Genomic DNA, 14,534 nt, shown 5'->3' on the forward strand with positions numbered 1-14,534 from the left:
ATATAGGGAAGGAATGGGGGGGGGGGGGTACACAGGGAGGAAAAGGACGTAGAGAGGGCATGCTGGTTATGAAGGAAGAATGGTGGAAGATTTTGGATACCCAGAATGAATGCTCACAAGGGTTGCTGGATAAGAAGGAATGAGGGAAGGAACTTCGGAGGGGGGAAGAATGGGTGCAGGGAAGGACTGGACACAGAGAGGGGTTGATGGACATGAGTGAAAGAATAGGAGAAGATTCTGAACACAAGGAAGGACAGGATGCAGGACATAAGGTAAGGAATAGGGGGGGGATTATGGCCACAGGGAAGGATAAGAGCAGGGTCACAAAGGTGAGATGCTGGACACAGGGGGAGGATAAAGACATGGACACAGAAGGGAGATGGATGGTGGACATGGAGAGAGAAGGAAGGTCAAATGGTGTTAGGTTCACAAGGCAGAAACTGGATCTGTGAGCCCTTGGACCACTGCCGAGGAGCGGCAGTGGCAGGCAGAGACAAGGCAGAACTCTGACAGGAACAGCTAGACTTCACCTGCACTTGACCGCCGTTCCACAGGAGTTGAGCCCCTGGGTGCAGGCGGCCGGCAGGACTTACAGGACAGGGCAGGAACTGGATATCAACAGGATACACACAGGGTCTAGAATACACAAGGGAGGCTAGGCAGAATACTAGACGAGGACTCTCAGGCAAACAATACCACACTAGGTAGAAAGCAGACAGGCTCAAGAACAAGGACTGAAAGCTGCCAAGCAGCCACTAAGAAAGAAACACAGACAGGAAAGAGTCAGGACTGAAAGCTGCCAAGCAGCCACTAAGAAAGAAACACAGACAGGAAAGAGTCAGGACTGAAAGCTGCCAAGCAGCCACTAAGAAAGAACAACCAAGAACTAGACAAGGAATACAGACCAGAAACAAGACTAGGAACTAAGCAATAAACCAAAGCTAAACTAACACAAACTAACAAGAACCAGACAAGGAACTAGACTAGAAACTGGACTAGGCAGAAGTGCACAGAGCACACCAACATACCAGGGACCTTAGACAATGCAAAGGCAAACACAGAAGTTTCCAGGTGGTTAATAAAGCCCATCAGCAGCTGAAGTTCAAGCTGCAAGAATCACAAGCAAGCTACAGGTGCTGTTCAGGCACAAACAAGAAAAGCAAGTCTAGCAGCCTGAAAGATCCGGACCGGGCTGAAGTCTAGAACGTCTGTTTGTGACAGTCCACAGCAGCCACCGGTTCAGGCCACCAGAGTGGCAAGGTGAGCACAAACAAGGAAACAGTCACCATTGTGACAAATGGACAGAGGATACTGGAAAAAAAGTTAAGGAAGAGAAGACAGAGGAATGCAGAAACCAGAGACTGGACAAACATGATTAGAAAAATAACATGACCAGACAACAATTTGTGATTGGAATATGTCATGCATGAGAAGGAGCATGCCTATGGTGCCGAAGCCAATGTCACTAGCATGGAGCACTGCCTTTGACTGCTGTGCTTTTCTAAACAGGGGTCTGTGGGCTAGAGATCTTAACCAGCTAAAGTATTTAATTTTTTTAAGTTCATGGTTGGGGGAGGGGGGGAGGGAAAGAAGAAATGCATGCCCACCCAACCTGCCCACTGGCCCACCCAAAAACTGCCTTCTGGCTACGCCACTGCACTGTAGTAGATTTATGTCTGGTCAATTTTAAGATATGGGAAATGTAATTATATTTAAAATATTGGTTTTTCTGTTATGTATGTGGTTTACGCTGATGCAGCTGTAAGGCAGATTACTTAGAAATCCATCATCAAGTGCATTCTAAGGCCTTATTTTGTAGTATCCCAAGAAACACTACTCATACCTATATACATAGTGCCCACCCATATTAACTCTGGGCCCACCAAAATGTCAAGTCTGGCTACGCCACTGTTACAGAGCATATTCAAAAACATGGATTAAAGAGACAAAGCAAACATGGATTTAGTGAAGTGAAATCTTGCCTCACCAATCTATTACATTTTTTTGAAGCAGTGATCAAACATGTGGAGAAAGGAGAGCCGGTTGATTGTGAAAAATTACAAGAGGACCTTACGAGACTGGGAGACTGGGCGGCTAAATGGCAGATGACGTTAATGTGAGCAAGTGCAAGGTGATGCATGTGGGAAAAAGAACCCAATTATAGCTACGTCATACAAGGTTCCACGTTAGGAGTTACGGACCAAGAAAGGGATCTGGGTGTCGTCGTCGATAATACACTGAAACCCTTCTGCTCAGTGTGCTGCTGCGGCTAGGAAAGCGAATAGAATGTTGGGTATTATTAGGAAAGGTATGGAAAACAGGTGTGAGGATGTTATAATGCCGTTGTATCGCTCCATGGTGCGACCACACCTTGATTATTGTGTTCAATTCTGGTCACCGCATCTCAAGAAAGATATAGTAGAATTGGAAAAGGTGAAGCGAAGGGCGACTAAAATGATAGCGGGGATGGGACGACTTCCCTATGAAGAAAGATTAAGGAGGTTAGGGCTATTCAGCTTAGAGAAGAGACGGCTGAGGGGAGACATGATAGAGGTATATAAAATAATGAGTGGAGTGGAACAGGTGGATGTGAAGCGTCTGTTCACGCTTTCCAAAAATACTAGGACTAGGGGGCATGCGATGAAACTACAGTGTAGTAAATTTAAAACAAATCGGAGAAAAGTTTTCTTCACCCAACGTATAATTAACTCTGGAATTCGTTGCCGGAGAAAGTGGTGAAGGCGGTTAGCTTAGTAGAGTTTTAAAAAGGGGTTGGATGGTTTCCTAAAGGACAAGTCCATAAACCACTACTAAATGGACTTGGGAAAAATCCACAATTCTGGGAATAACCATGTATAGAATGTTTGTACGTTGGGAAGCTTGCAGGTGCCCTTGGCCTGGATTGGCCGCTGTCATGGACAGGATGCTGGGCTCGATGGGCCCTTGGTCTTTTCCCAGTATGGTATTACTTATGTACTTATGTACTTATGTGTATCTGGATTTTCAAAAGGCGCTTGATAAAGTACCTCATGAAAGACTCCAGAGGCAATTGGAGAGTCATGGGATAGGAGGTAGTGTTCTATTGTGGATTAAAAACTGGTTAAAAAATAGAAAACAGAGAGTAGGGTTAAATGGTCAGTATTCTCAATGGAGAAGGGTAGTTAGTCGGGTTCCCCAGGGGTCTGTGCTGGGACCGCTGCTTTTTAACATATTATAAATGACCTAGAGATGGGAATAACTAATGAGGTAATTAAATTTGCTGATGACACAAAGTTATTCAAAGTTGTTAAATCGCAAGAGGATTGTGAAAAATTACAAGAGGGCCTTACGAGACTGGGAGACTGGGCGTCTAAATGGCAGATGACTTATAATGTGAACAAGTGCAAAGTGATGCATGTGGGAAAGAGGAACCCGAATTATAGCTATGTCATGCAAGGTTCCACGTTAGGAGTCACCGACCAAGAAAGGGATCTCGGCGTCGTTGTTGATGATACGTTGAAACCCTCTGCTCAGTGTGCTGCTGCGGCTAAGAAAGCAAATAGAATGTTAGGTATTATTAGGAAAGGAATGGAAAACAAAATGAGGATGTTATAATGCCTTTGTATCGCATCATGGTGCGACCCACACTTCGAATATTGTGTTCAATTCTGGTCGCCGTATCTCAAAAAAATATAGTGGAATTAGAAAAGGTGCAGAGAACGGCAACGAAAATGATAAAGGGGATGGGACGACTTCCCTATGAGGAAAGGCTAAAGTGGCTATGGCTCTTCAGCTTGGAGAAAACATGGCTGAGGGGAGATATGATAGAGGTCTATAAATAATGAGTGAAGTGGACGGGTAGATGTGAAGCGTCTGTTTACGCTTTCCGAAAATACTAGGACTAGGGGGCATGCGATGAAGCTACAATGTAGTAAATTTAAAACTAATTTTAAAAAACGTTTCTCACTCAATGTGTAGTTGGACTCTGGAATTCATTGCCAAAGAATGTGGTAAAGGCAGTTAGCTTAGCAGAGTTTAAAAAAGGCTTGGACGGCTTCCTAAAGAAAAAGTCCATAGACCATTATTAAATGGACTTGGGGAAAATCCACTATTTCTGGGACAAGCAGTATAGAATGTTTTTGTACTTTTTTGGGATCTTGACAGGTATTTGTGGCCTGGATTGGCCACTGTTGGAAACAGGATGCTGGGCTTGATGGACATTTGGTCTTTCCCAGTATGGAAATACTTATGTACTTATGGGTCAGACCAATGGTCCATCTAGCCCAGTAACCTGTTTTCCAAACAGTGGCCAAGCCAGGTCACAAGTACCTAGCAGAAACTCAAATTGTGGCAACACTCCATACTACAAATTCCAGGGCAAGCAGTTGCTTCCCATGCCTGTCTCAATAGCAGACTATGGATTTTTCCTCCAGGTATTTGTCCAAACCTTTTTTTAAACCCAGATATGCTAACTGCTGTTACCACCTCCTCCGGTAAAGAGATCTAGAGCTTAACTATTTCTTAAGTGAAAAAATATTTCCTCCTATTTGTTTTAAAGTATTTCAATGTTCATATAAACATGATTTCTTCTGATTTTTGGAAGAAGTTAAATGAAGTACACTGTGATTCTAAGCATATGATAGTGGATACAATAGATATCATGTAGCTTTACAGAGTGATTCCTCAGCAAGAAGTGCTTCGGGAATTAGAATACTTCCAGAGTGAGAGACCAGATCCTATAGAAGTCCCTACTTTTTATTTAGTAAAACTGGCAGAGATGCTATGAGAAAAAATTATTTTCTTTTTGATCAACATTTTTTTCAGAAAATTTCAGGAGTTGCCACAGAAGCCATTACAGTGCCTTCCATAGAAAATGTTCTGTCACATACTTTATACAGCACACATTATACACTTCAGGTTATTATTTTTTTAGCATATTCTTTTTTGTTACATTTTATACATGATGTGTTTTTTCTATGGAGAGGATCTGTAGAAGCATTGACACAGTTTCATCTTTGCATTAAAAGTTATTGTATTCTATGCATTTTCATCTTGAAAGAGATTTATTTTTTGAATGTTGTAATTATTAAACATCAAGATGGTTTTCAAGCTGCAGTATTTCAAAAGGAAATGGATCGTAATACCTTTCTCCACTACAATAGTTGTAATCCTCTGGCTCTGAAAGACAGTCTAGCATTCTCACAATTGTTGCGGCATAGATGTATCTGTTCTATCATGTAGGATTTCAAAGTTAAAGGGAAGGAGTTGGAGAACTGTTTATCTTCATGGAGTTAATCCCGACCTGTGGTGAACGCATTTAAACAGGCCAAATTTAGGAATCACATGATACTGTGAATGAAACAAGATATCATTAGGACCTGCTCTGGGGCCCCTGACTCCATCTCTTTGCATCTTGTTGGATCTGGGCTATAATCTGCTCTTGCCACACTTTCTACCTTCAGTAGCAACATTCCATGCTACCAATCCTGGGGCAAGCAGTGGCTTTCCCCATGTCCATCTCAATAACAGACTATGGACTATTCCTCCAGGAATTTATCCAAACCTTTTTTAAACCCAGATATGCGAATTGCTGTTACCACCTCCTCCAGCAAAGAGTTCTAGTCTTAACTATTCATTGACTGAAAAAATATTTCCTCCTATTTGTTTTAAAAGTATTTCCATGTAATTTAGATTGTAAGCTCTTCGAGCAGGGACTGTCTTTCCATGTTAAATTGTACAGCGCTGCGTAACCCTAGTAGCGCTTTAGAAATGTTAAGTAGTAGTAGTAGTAGTAGTCCTTGTACTTTTAGATTGAGTAAAAAATCAATTTACTTCTACTTGTTCTACACCACTCAGGATTTTGTACACCTCAATCATATCTCCCCTCGTCTGTCTCTTTTCCAAGATGAAGAGCCCTAACCTCTTTAGCCTTTCCTCATACGAAGAGTTCCAGCCCCTTTATCATTTTAGTCGCTCTTCTTTGAATCTTTTCTAATTCCGCTATATCTTTTTTGAGATATGGAGGGGCATAATCGAATGTCGCCGGTGAAATAGATCACCGGTGATCTATTTTGGTGGCGGCGCTACAGCTGGCCGGAACCGTATTATCAAAAAAATGGCCGGCCATCTTTTTTTTTCGATAATACGGTTTAGCCAGGCCAAATGCCAGAGTTCGCTGGGGTTGAGATCGCCGGTTTTGTTTTTCAGCGATAATGGAAAAAATGCCGGCCATCTCAAACCTGGCAAAATCCAAGGCATTTGGTCGTGGGAGGAGCCAGCATTTGTAGTGCACTGGTCCCCCTGACATGCCAGGACACCAACCGGGCACCCTAGGGGGCACTTCTAAAAATTTTAAAACAAAATACAAATAGCTCCCAGGTGCATAGCTCCCTTCCCTTGGGTGCTGAGCCCCCCAAATCCCCCCCAAACCCACTCCCCACAACTCTACACCATTACCATAGCCCTTATGGCTGAAGGGGAGCACCTACATGTGGATACAGTGGGTTTTGGGGGGGGGGGTTGGAGGGCTCAACTCTTAGCACCACAAGTGTAACAGGTAGGGGGGGGGGATGGACCTGGGTCCGCCTGCCTGGAGTGCACTGTACCTATTAAAAACTGCTCCAGGGACCTGCATACTGCTGTCAGGGAGCTGGGTATGACATTTCAGGCTGGCATAGAGGCTGGCAAAAAAGTGTTTTATTTTTTTAGTGTGGGAGGGAGTTGGTGACCACTGGGGGACTATGGAGAGGTCATCCTCCATTCCCTCCGGTGGTCATCTGGTCAATTGGGGCACCTTTTGAGGCTTGGTCGTGAAAATTAAAGGACCAAGTAAACCCAGTGAAATACTGCTTAACGCCGCTTTTTTTTTTCCATTATCCACGAAAGCCGGCCATCTGGTAGCCACGCCCATGCCCGCCCATGACCCGCCTTCGCTATGCCGCCAACACGCCCCCTTGAACTTTCACTGGCAAGGCGACGAGGAAAGCGGCGATGCTGTCAAAAAGCCGCTTTCCATTATACTGCTTTCGCCGCTTTTGAGAGATCGCCGGCCATCTCCCGATTTATGTCAGGAAATGGCAGGTGATCACTTTTCGAAAATAAGCCTGATGGTGACCAGAACTGAATGTAATACTCAAGTTGCGGATGCACCATGGAGCGTTACAAAGGCATTATAGTATTTTCAGTCTTATTCACCATCCCTTTCCTAATAATTCCTAGCATCCTGTTTGCTTTTTTGGCCGCCGCCACACACTGAGCAGACGATTTCAACATATTATCTACAATGACACCCAGATCTTTTTCTTGAGCGCTGACCCCCAAGGTGGACCTTAGCATCAGGTAACTGGTGGGGGGGGGGGGGGGGGGAGTATAGCAAGTGCCAAGCAGGCCGGATTTTGTCTTTTTGTGTACTGTGTGGTTCAGGCTGCTTACAACAAAAATATGGATGGGCAGCTCCAGGCAGGAGATCCTGCAGTGGCAACAGAAGCAGCAGCAGCAGCAACAACAGCAGCAGTTTATAAAGGCGCATCTAGAACAGTGGCGGCAGTAGCAACAACAGCAGCAACATATACAGCAACAAGTGTTGCAGAAGCTCGTAGTGCTACAATAGAGGTCGCAGGCCCAAGCCAGTACAGCTCCCCAGGCACCTAGCCTGTCAGCAATCCCGCTGGTTTCCATATTAAAGAAAATGGTACCGGAAGATGACCCAGACTATTTCTTGATCAATTTTGAGAGGACTGCCCGGTTTGCTGGTTGGCCAGAGGTGTCTTGGACAGCATATCTGGGGAATGTACTGACTGGTAGCAGCCAGACAGCATTCCAAGATGTTAATCCCGCTAGAACGGCCACCTACGCAGACGTAAAAGCAGCCATACTGGAGAGAGCGAGCTACACCCCAGAGGCCTTTCGGCAGCAGTTCCGGAAGGGCTCCCTTCAATCCAAAGAAAACCCCAGGAGTTTCTTTTACCTGCATAAGGAGGTCGCCTGGAGATGGCTGCAACCAGAAGGGAAAAAAGGCCTGGAGATTGTAAGAGTCGTCCTTCTGGAGCAGTTCCTGGAAGGACTACCACTACCTATGAAGCAGTGGGTGTGGCAGCACCCCAAATTAACCCCAGAGAGTGCATTAGAAGCAACCAATGCCTTCTACCAGACATAGCCAGAAGCAGAACCCTATAAAGAGAAAAAGCGACCAGGAAGTCTTGGAAGGACAAGAGAGAAAACTGGACCGGACATACTGAGGGATCCAAGACCTCTCTCCAGCCTGGAGTCTCCAAGGAAGGGATTGAAATGATGGAAGTCCTCATTACCATGAACATGCTGTGGTCCATTTTCCTGGGTGCGGGAAGTAAACTCCCCTCCTGCTTCAGATGTGGAGGAAGAGGTCATATAGCCAGAGACTGCCAAGATATAGAGGAAGGTACTATGGATGTGAACTTGATGGCCACTCATGACTGCAGTTTTGTGGAAGCTGCCCAGCCAGGAACCAGAAATTGTGTACTACAAGTGGAGGGACGGCCGTATCAAGCCCTAGTGGACTCTGGCAGTGTCCTTTGTCCGACAAGAGGTACTCTACAACTGAACTACAAGCACGCTGTAACTCTAGACTGCATACAAAGGGATCATAGAAAGTATCCGACAGTTCAGGTGTCTTATAAAACACCTGTGGGGCAAGCTCAGCTGGAAGTAGCAGTCTTGCCTTGGCTACCTTTTGGGCCGGGATATCCCTAATTTCAGTACCATATGGACCCAGCTTGATTGATGGCCAAAAGAAGGAGGAGGGGTCTTTGCCAGAGATCTTCCCATTGGAGGACCCTGATTTATACTTCGAAAACCCAAAGTTGCCAAAGTCCCGCCACCAGCGGCAGTTAGAGAAACTCTCTGAATTTAGGAGCTGCCATAGATGTAGATCCAGAATAGGAGAAAGATGACCCTTTGGATAGTCTACCCAAATGGAGCAGTGAGAGAGCTATGGGGAATTTCAAAAGGGCGCAGGCAGAGGATGAGTCCCTTATGGTGGCCTGAGGTAGGGTTGTTACAGTGGACAGGAATCCCGTATGCAACCAGAACCCTTCTAAGTTAGCAACCCCCTATTTTGTGATAAAGAATGACCTGCTGTATAGGGTTGGAACTCCTGGCCTACCTTAGACAGGTAATGCAACTAGCTCATAGTCACCTGCTAGGTCACCTAGGGAAGGAGAAGACCAGGGAATGGATTTTAGTCCGTTTTTTCTGGGTGGGGTATTTAAGCAAGTGGAGCTCATTTGCTAGTCCTGCCCAACCTGCCAGTTGAGTAGTCCCTCGAGGGTCTCACCTGCTCCTCTCATACCCATGCCCCATGAAGGTCTCACCTGTCCCTCTCATGCCCATGCCCCACGAAGGACTCACCTGTCCCTCTCATGCCCATGCCCCTTGTCAGCACCCCATTCAAAATGATAGCAGTGGACTTTGTGGGACCCCTGGAATGCACCACCCATGGCCATGAGTATATTCTGGAAATTTTGAATTATGCCACTCACTATCCAGAGGCCACTGTATTATGTAATATGAAAATCATCACAGTGGCTAATGCACTGTGGGAAGTCTTCTCTCAAATGTGGATTCCAGCATAAATATTGACAGATCAAGGTACTACCTTTATATTCAGAGTTATGAAGCAAGTGTGTGCCTTGCTCAAAGTGAAAACCTTACAGACATCAGTGTATCATCCATAGATGGACAGACTAGTACAGCGCTTCAATAAGGCTCTGAAAAAGATGCTGTGAAAGTTCGTGGCTGAAGATGGAAAGAACTGGGATTCCCTACTCCAACGTATACTGTTTATTTATTTATTTATTACATTTGTATCCCGCGCTTTCCCACCCAAGGCAGGCTCAATGTGGCTTACACTGTAAAAGGAGTACAGAATATTGTTAGAGAGGGCAAAGTTAAGTATACCAGAATAATAGATGAGATGAGTAGGTAGAAATAGGCAATGGAAAGGGAGTAAGGAGGGAGATGTTGTCTGGGTCAATGTTGTTATCATGTGGGTATGTGTTAGATGGTTCAAAAGATTAAACTGGATCATTTGGATAGGCTTGCTTGAATAAATGGGTTTTTAGTGCTTTCTGGAAAGGTAGGTAATTGCAGATTGATCAGATAGATCTGGGGAGAGCATTCCACAGTTGGCTGCCCAGGAAGGAGAAGTTAGATCCATAGTAGGTCTTATACTTGATTCCTTTGCAGTTGGGGTAATGCAGCTTGAGGTTTACCATCCGGGAGATGCCCTAGAGTTTAACAGGATTCTGTTTGAACTGTTATACAGAAGGCGGCCTAGAGGAATCCTAGATGTGGTTTCAGAAGCATGGGAATAGGAATCCAGCCCAGGAAGGAACTTGGCTGAATACATGATCACCATGCAAGCAAGGCTGAAGAAAGCAGGTGAAGCTGCCATGCTTTGCCTGGAGAAGGCACAAGTGGGTCAAGCCTGAGTCTATAACGATGAGGGCAGGTCAATGAAACTTCCAGCCGGGAGATAGAGTCCTAGTCCTTCTACCCTCCTCCAAAAGTAAGCTGTTATGCAAGTGGCAAGGTCCTTATAAAGCAGTGGAAAGGACAGGAACTGTCAACTACAAGGTGGCACAACCTGACAAGAGGGACAAGGCGAAGGTCTTTCATGTCAACTTGTTAAAGAAGTGGGTCCCCATGAAGGCAGCCCTAGTTCAAAGAGATGACTTTGGGCCAGAGGTCCTGATAGACTCTGGACCCTTGCAAGTCCCATTTGGTGAATAGCTCTCCAACTCACAGAAAGCTAAGCTTGAGCAGTTAGTACACCAGAATGAAGACATGTTCACCGAAAGACCAAGCCAGACCTACCTTGAAACTCATCATATTATTACCAAACACAGAGTAATAGTCTGACAGTGTCATTATCAAAGCCCAGCAGCAAGCAGTGGCAAAGTGGTCGCAGAAATGCTAAAGTAGGAAGTTACTGAAGAGTCCACAAGTAATTGGGCACATCCCATTGTGCTGGTACCAAAACCAGAAGGGAGCATCCAGTTTTGAATTGACTTCTGGAAGGTGAACACTGTCTCTAAGCTAGACACCTACCCAATGCCCAGGGTAGATGAACTCATTGAGTGACTGGGAGGGACCCAATTCATTTCAACCCTGGACCTGACCAAGGGATATTGGCAGGTACTTCTCACCCTAGCCGCCGAGGAGACAGCCATTTCAACACCCCAGGGTTGCTCCAGTTCACCATGCTCCCATTCGGCCTATATGGAGCTCCAGCTACCTTAAAGCACCTTGTAGTCTGCCTACTTAGACCTCATGGCAGTTATGTGGCTGCCTACCTAGATGATATTGTCATCTACAGTAAAGATTGGAAAACCCATCTTATCCAAATAGAAGCAGTACTGGATAGTCTGCAGATCACTTGGTTAACAATGAATCCCAAAAAGTGTTTCTTGGGAGAACAAGAAGTCCAGTATCTGGGGTACTTGGTTGGGAAAGGACAAGTGAGACCACAGACACAGAAGGTAGAGGCCAAAACTCAGGATGCCAATACCCCAGACGAAGAAGCAAGTATGAGCCTTCCTCAGGCTCATTGGTTACTATCACTGGTTGTTCCAGAGTTTGCTGAGAAAGCAGAACTACAAACACATTTATTACACAAGCTCCAGAGAACATATATTGGCCTGAAGAGCTGGATGGAGCTTTTTCAAACACTTAAAGATATCTCTACAGAACCAGTGTTGGTCAGCCTTGTCTTCAACTGACCCTTTATCGTGCAGACCGATGCCTCAAAGGTTGGACTTTGGGCTGTTTTGGCCCAAGAAGTAGATGGGAAAGACCACCTGATGGCCTACATTAGCAGAAAACTGTTCCCGAGAGAAAAAAAGTTATGCAGTAATTGAGAAGGAGGGGGCCCTGTCAAGTGGGCCCTGGAAACCTTCCAGCTGCTTTTAACTCCTAACCCTTATTTACTTGTTCAGAACCCTTATTTTATCATCCTCATTTTAATATTCCCTTATCTCTTATTTGTCCTGTTTGTCTGCCCTAATTAGATTGTAAGCTCTGTCGAGCAGGGACTGTCTCTTCATGTTCAAGAGTACAGCGCTGCGTACGTCTAGTAGCGCTATAGAAATGATAAGTAGTAGTAGTAGTATCTGCTGGGGTGGCACTTCCTGTTGGTCACTGACCACCAACCCCTTCAATGGATGGCTCAACATAAGGATTCCAATGCACGTATAATGCACTGGTTCCTTAGCCTTCAGCCCTTTAGCTATCAGGTGAGACATCGAGCATGCTGAGAACATGCTAATGCGGACTTTATGTCCCAGGAGATAGACCCTGATATGGCAGGTGCTCAATGGGATATGGTTGAGCTGAGGGGGAGGGTACGTGAGGGGGTTTATAGAACACTGCCCCTCACCCTTAGGAAAAGTCCACCCGATTGCCTGGGACACCTCAAGAACAGTCCCTCCGATAGCCAAATCCACATTAAAGAGCACTGGTCCCAACCCAGGAGGAAGTGAGCTAGGAGGAGTGGAGACAAGACTGGGGAATATAAAAGACAGGGCCAGGCTGAGGTTAAGGAGGCCCAGGGAGAGAAGACTTGAATCCCCAGCATATGATGCTGAAACTACAGTTCCATAATCACGACCTGGCTGAGGTAAGCCATTTGTTATTGTCAGATTGAACCTTATAAGTTTTGCTTTGAGGTCTAGCTGGAGCCAGACCTGGACCTTGGTGGAAAACCGTGAACTATTCGGCTGTGTTTGGGGTGTGGCAACAACGGCAGTCACAGACTATGTTTGGCCTACTGCCAGAGGCTTGCTTAAGACTGAATGTAGTGAACTGCAGAAATGTTCCATCCCTAGATCTTGGGCCGTGTGAAAGGAAACAGGCCCAAGGACTCAGTTGAATAAATACTTATTTTTTTGTTTCACACCTTTGTCCAGCTGTGTTATTTTACTGGCCCAATCCCCAACCCTCGTTCGGGATCTCACAGTGGACAAATGCAAAGTGATTCACATTAGGAAGAATAATCCAACTTATGGTTGCTTGATACTAGGGTCCACCTTGGGAATTGGCACACAAGAAAAAGATCTAGAAGTCATTGTAGACAATACACTAAAATCTTTTACCCAGTGTGCAGAGACAACCAAAATAAGCAAACATGATGCTAGGAATTATTAGGAAAGGGATGGTAAATAAGAACAAGAATACTATAAAACCTCTGTATTGCTCCATGTTGTGACCTCAACTTGAGTACTGTGTTCAATTTTAGTCACCGTATCTCAAAAAAGATATAGCAGAATTAGAAAAGGTTCAAAGAAAAGCAACCAAAATGATAAAGGGGAACTCCACTCATAGAGGAAAGGCTAAAGAGCTTAGGGCTCTTCAGCTTGGAAAAGAGACGGCCGAGGGGAGATATGATTGAGATCTATAAAATCCTGAGTGGTGTAGAATGGGTAAATGTAAATTGATTTCTGTACTCATTTCAAAAGTACAAAGACTAGGGGATACTCAATGTAGTTACATGGAAATACTTTTGTAATCCCGTTACATTGGGATTACTGAAGAGAGTAAGTCCCTGTGCAGAGTAACTGAGGGGAGTGACTGGGAGGTCCCTGGGTGGGAGGAAGCCCAGCCCATGGGAGTATTTATGGAATAAAATGTAGAAGACGTGCAGGGAGAAAAGGGTCCCTGGACTGAGTGACAAGGGGGAGGAGATAGGAGAAGATAAAGTTAGGTGTTTGCCATGGGGAGGGGTGTCTTTGGTTGCCTGCAGGTTTAGGCTACTTGATAGTCCCCTGCCATTGGCCTGAAGGAGGAGAAATGGAGTCCCATTTTAAGAGATGCAGAGCATTGGCTGCAAAGGAGAATTGTGGCTCAGCAAAGCGGCAACTGTATTGAAAAGAGCTCTATGGATGTGGGTAGAGGAGAAACCCAATCCGGGAGCATGGGAGTGGAGCCAAGGAGTGCCCATTCCAGGTTCAGAGTGGCACCAATGTAAAGGACCATTCTGTAGGCAGGTCAGACCACAAGGGGTCTGGACCTGGAAAGCAGGAGTACAGCCTTTGGGGATTGAAGTCTCTGGGATAGGCATGGACAGGAGCATTTATATATATGTAAATAGCCTTGTAAATATCCCCCGAGAATTACAGTGGTAAAGGCATTCCCCACAGAACAACTAAAAGCTGACTACATTATTCAAGAGTACTTCAATCAATTGTGTTGCCAGTATATTAGTTTGCCAGCTGCTTGTTACAGAAGTTCAATAAAAGTTGAGTTGTTGTTAAGCTCTAGAGTGCAGCATGGTTCCTGGAGTGAAGAGCTAAGTGGAACCCTAAATGGTAAAGTATCTCCCAAACCCCAAGATCTCCATTCCAGACCACTGACACCCCAGGTCGACTATAAGTGGACTTAAAAGAAGTGCAGGGTAAGAGTGACGCACATGAAAGCAAAGACTGTGAGATCTGAAGTGAGACAGTGAACTTTCTTTTGTGGCCCGGGTCCGGAGCTAGAATCGGGTGAGACCCGGGTTACACTTTTAAAATAAATAGGACAAA

The 14,534-nt window shown here is 45.2% G+C and overlaps 1 protein-coding gene across 1 annotated transcript in view; it reads right to left on the reverse strand.

Annotated features, from left to right (window-relative positions):
• BRAF (B-Raf proto-oncogene, serine/threonine kinase) overlaps positions 1–14,534 on the reverse strand; it is a 1,688,602-nt gene that overhangs the window by 669,943 nt on the left and 1,004,125 nt on the right. The window lies entirely within an intron of this gene.

Source organism: Microcaecilia unicolor, chromosome 10 (genome assembly GCF_901765095.1).
Source record: "Microcaecilia unicolor chromosome 10, aMicUni1.1, whole genome shotgun sequence".
Lineage (NCBI taxonomy): Eukaryota > Metazoa > Chordata > Amphibia > Gymnophiona > Siphonopidae > Microcaecilia > Microcaecilia unicolor.